At 31.4% G+C, this 6,000-nt stretch overlaps 1 protein-coding gene across 1 annotated transcript in view; it reads right to left on the reverse strand.

The window, feature by feature from the left end:
• The window catches only part of LOC143255904 (voltage-gated delayed rectifier potassium channel KCNH8-like), a 54,890-nt gene extending 51,956 nt beyond the window's left edge, over positions 1–2,934 (reverse strand). The window contains exon 1 of the mRNA XM_076512299.1: positions 2,597–2,934. The gene's annotated coding sequence lies outside the window, so the exon portion shown is untranslated. The remainder of the gene's footprint in view (positions 1–2,596) is intronic.
• Between the last annotated feature and the right edge of the window lie 3,066 nt (positions 2,935–6,000).

A 6,000-nucleotide genomic window follows, 5' to 3' on the forward strand; every position in this document is an offset into this window, starting at 1 on the left:
CAGCTCTTGGGCTACTCTTTTACCAATGAATAGTGGGATTGACCGTAAGATTATAACGCACCCACGGCTGAAAGGGTGAGCATGTTTGGTGTGACGGGGATTCGAACCCGCCACCCTCAGATTACGAGTCGAACGCCTTAACCTATCTGGCCATGCCGGGCCAAACATGTCTATTCCCCAGGTGAGGTTCGAACAAATTCAAGAGAATATTCATCCACCTCTATTAAATAATCGGATCTTCAAGCTCCATCTAGTTTTTGAAACTCAAGAACGTTCGTAAATGCAGACTTTGGTTTGGGGTAAAGATTGAAATCACAACCAGATTACATCTTCGTACTGCAAGTTGTAACTTTGAATTTTTGGTGTACAATCTGGTTCACTTGGCAAATTTTCTATACTACATCGAGATTTATAGCTACATTAAAGATGTTTTGTAAAATCTAAAACCGCACATGTGTTAGTTCATTGAGATTTGGAAGTCTAATATCAAAACGGCTGAAATCCGTCTAAAACGACAATCTCTATACGACTTTTCAATGTCTCAAAAAGCACAGCTTACCAAAATGAGATTTTTTTCGCCCATATTACGACACATACTTCGATACTTACCATATCTATATGGTTTCTATATCATCTGTAATGATTCAACTCAGGATTTGTGGTAAAGTTGTGCTAATTTCTGTGTTTTTAAACAATTAGTTACAGATTTATAATTGGTTCAGATCTGTGTATGTGACAACGCTTGCTTATATAGAACAACCTCAAAAATAAGACAATTCCTAGTTGCTTAAGTGAAATACTTACATACTTAATATTGATTAAACAGTGGATGTTTAACATCTCGATTATCTTGACAAGTAGCTAGCTACATACTTAACAGTGATTCAAATCTGAATGTTTGCTATGTCCTGCTTACCTTAACAAATAGCTCACTACATACTTATCAGTGATTCAAATTTGAATGTTTGACTACATCCTGCTTACTTTGATAAATAGCTAGCTACATACTTGACAGTGATTAAAATCTGAGTGTTTGACTATGTCCTGCTTACCTTGACAAATAACTAGCTACATACTTAACAGTGATTCAAGTCTGAATGTTTGCTTATCTAGACAAATAGCTAGATACATATTTAACAGTGATTCAGATCTGGATGTTTAATAATGTCCTGCTTACCTTGACAAATAGCTAGCTACATACTTAACAGTGATTAAAATATGAATGTTTGACTATGTCCTGCTTACCTTGACAAATAGCTAGCTACATACTTAACAGTGATTCAAATCTGAATGTTTGCTTATCTAGACAAATAGCTAGATACATATTTATCAGTGATACAAATCTGAATGTTTAATAACTTTTTTGTATGTAAACAAACACACTCAAATGTTATTATTTATTAAAATTAGAATTTTGGTCAAACTTTTCGCTTCAAACACAATGAAAAAAAATCAAATTTCGAGGTGCATGAGAACTCATATCTCCTCTCATAACAGTATTTTCGGACATAACAGTTTTCTGTAAGGGAATATCCACACATGTAAGAGATTTACATAAATCAGTATCCACACACATAGAACGTTTTTACATGACTGAATATACACATTACAACAGTATTCCATAACTGAATGTCCACACACATAAAATATTCTTACATGACTCAATATATATAATACAACAGTATTCCGTAACTGAATATCCAAACACATAGAACATTCTTAGATGACTGAATATACACAATGTAACAGTATTTCAGAGCTAAATATCCACACACATAGAACATTCCTACATGACTGAATATATATAATACAACAGTATTCCGTAAATGAATATCCAAACGCATAGAGCATTTTTACATGACTGAATATACACGATATAACACTATTTTATATTTGAATATCCGCACACATAGAAATTCTTACATCACTGAATTTTTGCACAAGTAACGAAGAGTGCGTCTTATGTAACTACCTGATATACGTTACCAAATCACATAACTACATGCTAAACAGACGTACACCCTAAACATTTTGTTTCGCTCTTTAGATTACGGAGAAAATTACCAATGTGTTTAATAGTTAATCCAGACACCAGGTCATAGGAAAATAAGAAATATTATAATAATTACTAAAGTCCACCAGTCGCATGTCTACGGAGTCACACCGCTAGAAACCGGGTTTCGATACCCGTGATGGGCAAAACACAGATAGCCCATTGTGCAGCTTTGTGCTTAATTCTAAACAAACAAATGAATTACTAAAAAAAAGGTAAAAAAATTCGATCCGAATAAGAAGTTGGTAAAACATAAAGACTAGCAAACTGGTACGAAAATGAAATTAACAATTGTCTTTCATCTCTCGAGCATCTGTCGAAGCAAGTTTGAGTTTTGAGTGTCGTGAACAGAAAAGGAACTTCTCGTCCATGATTAATAAAGTCTTATTTGATAATAACTTGCAAAACCTACTGTATTATGTCCTTGATATAGATATGAACTAACAAAAAAATTTCGGCGTATTTTGAAGTTACTCAGCAGTACTTTTTATTTTGGAAGAGTGGAAAATGAAATCACTTAAATGTCAGGATAGTTTTGCTTACCCAAAAAAATTCACGTGACTTTCTGAGATTCTCTTCTGGTCTGTTTTACTCAGCATTTCAGTGAGTCTTATCTTCGCTTAACGAGCATTGCAAGAACGAGCTCATATCGTCATTAGCTAAGGTGCACAAGAGTCAAAAAGCTTTTCCATAGGTTACCATGGTAACTCCTAAAGACGACCGCCTATTGGTTTAGAGAAACGGGCAGACAAATAATCTCATGCTTGTTGCTCTACATACATAGTTATGGATATACTAATATGCAACGTCATCATTTTGCAATAGAGAACAAAAGCCTAAATTATCTTTTGTGAGATTTTCCTTAGAGAATACAGTTTCTCTGCAGTTAACCACTAGAGAAAACGTTAGCACTGTTTTAGACAACCCATAAGAGTAATATGAAATAGGTCAGTATGAGCATATACAGACAGAAAGAAACGTATAATCTTATTGGTTTCTTTATACACGTGTCGATTACGTCATCAAAAACATAAAGACGCACACCTAATACCAAATTTCAGAAATCCCACTTGAAAGAGACATTTTTACACAAATTTAATCTAAAAAAGTATGTCATTGATATATCATTTACTTTATATTCGCGGTGAATATATAGAAATAGCAGGCATCTGTTGACACAAGACTCAGCTACGCCTAATGAGCAAAAGCACGAATATATATGATGAGACTATAACATCATAAAGAACCTTGGCCTATGGAAACACTAGCGATGATTTCTTATTCTGGAAATACATCGTGAAAATTGAAAAACACTTTACCTTGAAACTCGTGCTACAAAAACAAAAATTAATAAAACTTAAAACTAGTTATCTTCAAAGTCCACTAAAACAACATAAACCACCTTTCCTCCAAACCTGTCTAAAGTTGTTCTTTTATAATTATTATGTATCATATAATCAAATTATTAATAATTTTCAGATAATTGGTTCTCAGAAAATATTTCAAGTTAACTGAAATGACAATTTTGATATTTGTGAACGCTCAAAATCTAAGACAAAAATTGAAAACTTAGTAAACCTTGCCTTCTTATTGTTTCGAGAACAAATGATCTACAGTTAAGCCTAGAATTAATATTAATCAGTATTTAGACATATATATATATATATTACATATTTTTACTCACAATATTTTGTAATTTCTATAATTCCTTTTCAGGCTCATTGTTACTAACCCCGATGATGGTGACTCTGTTGTCGAAACTAGTGAACTGAAATTTCTAATAAATATTTTATCTGTTAGTGTGCTAAAAAACGTGGTTTTTGTTTCTTATTCTCAACAAAAAATTATGTTGACATTTAGAATATGTTATATATTTAATATTATCTCTGTCATTATTGTAACTGGAAAAAATATATATACAATCATAACTGCAACCAGTTCACCTGGAAAACCTGTCAAGTCCTGTAACAGATAACTGAAATACATCTTTGAGTGTATGTCCATTGCAGCGATGTCTCTTTTTACCAAAAACCGTCTGAAAAATCTAGTGTAGCAATAAAAACACTTTTATTTTATTAAATTCTAGAGATAAGTGAAACGTTTTACTCGTAAAGAAAACATTCTTTAAAAAGTAAGACGACTGCGGTGATAAATTCAGATAGCTTGATTAAAATATTCTACGATCTGCGAAAAGCTTATCAGCAGTCGTTTCAAAAATGTTCCATGGCAAACGTTCACAAGGAATTCTGTTGAATTTATGAACATGATACTTATATCATGATATTATAAACAAACTTTACATTCTACAGAAGATTAAGTGACAGTTACACCGCTTGTAATGATATATTTTTATATATACACACACATTTATTTATCATCTATCCATGAAAAATACATCGTTGTTGTAAATAAATCATGTCGCAAAATTTTTACTCAGTTTATGAATAAAATCTAATTATTTTAATGATTCATTGGATAACAAGTAGATAATTGATCCACTATATACTTCTACATGTCTACCCTCTAAGACTCAAATCACCAGCATTGATGTTATTTAATTAAATGTAACGATAACAAGAACATTTCCTGGGTATAAAAAATGTACATTTCCTGCCAAAAACAAACAAATCCTTTGGGTATTCTCTCATGCGACGTCAGTTATGTTGTTTTTTTGACATCGGATAGCGAGACATTTCTTCGTAACATAGCAACAGATTAATAATTTTTATAACCAAATAGATTAAAAACAAAATTTGTATACATCAAAACGTCTAGAGGTGAATAGAAGAGAAACGCACGTAACCAGAATATTTAAATATAATGTATAGACTTTATGTTTTGGTAAACGAACATTTAAACAGAGTAAAATATCTAAATGTGTGTGTAATACAAAACTAGAGATTAATAGGAAAAATATATACTTAACCAGAGCATTTACATGAGTAACTATATTTATACAAAATGTATAGACCTTATGTTTTGGTAAACGAACAAAAACGAATATTGAAACAAAGTGAACAGTCTAAAATACTATGGATTATGTTATGTAGAAAGACCTACACAAAGCTTGTTTCTATTGTGCACTTTGTTATGAACTCACTATAAATAATAATTATCACTTATGTTATACTTAATAAATAAATTGGAGCTGTATGAATCTACAGAGCATTTAGAGACAAGCTAAAAAACACTTAAAAGTATAAAATCATCTGATACGTATAACAACTACAAAATAAACGATAACAATCACAAAATATCAGCTCTCTTCAGAGATATCAAATTGCTTTAAATTCATATTGGAATTTTATGATTACTTCTAAATTCATGTTGAAATTATCCTGATTACTTCTAAATCCATATTATAATTATCCTGATTACTTCTAAATTCATATTATAATTATCCTGATTACTTTTAAATTCGTATTATAATTATCCTAATTACTCTTGAATATAATGAACAAACTAAGGAACTTTATTAATTAGAAGAGTTTTTATTCCATTGTCCACTCACTCATTCATAAATAAATCCGGCAAGAAGAAGGCAACAAAAGTCGAAGGTTTCATTGTATATTCTTCTCTCGACTATTAGCACAAATGGCTTATTCATATATCTCAATGATGCATGCAAATACACACTATATAATATTCAATAACAGCATGTTTTATACAATACAGCGGTTCGAGATCCTTTTTTGGTTATCAAACTGGGTTATAGATTTTATTTTGCCTCAAGAATCAACATTTAGTAACATGGACTATGTTTTTACACCAACCTTCACTCTCTTGCCAAATTGAAATTTTGTTTTATAATACTTATTTTACTTGAACAATGTACCAACCGCATAACATAACCATGGACTTAGTTTATCCGAGTTAGGTTAGTGCGTGTGACAATAAAGCCTGTTTTATCGAAAAGCTGGTGATACCTCTTACCTATAAAGGATAAA

The sequence above is a fragment of the Tachypleus tridentatus genome, chromosome 7 (genome assembly GCF_004210375.1).
Source record: "Tachypleus tridentatus isolate NWPU-2018 chromosome 7, ASM421037v1, whole genome shotgun sequence".
Taxonomy (NCBI): Eukaryota; Metazoa; Arthropoda; class Merostomata; order Xiphosura; family Limulidae; genus Tachypleus; species Tachypleus tridentatus.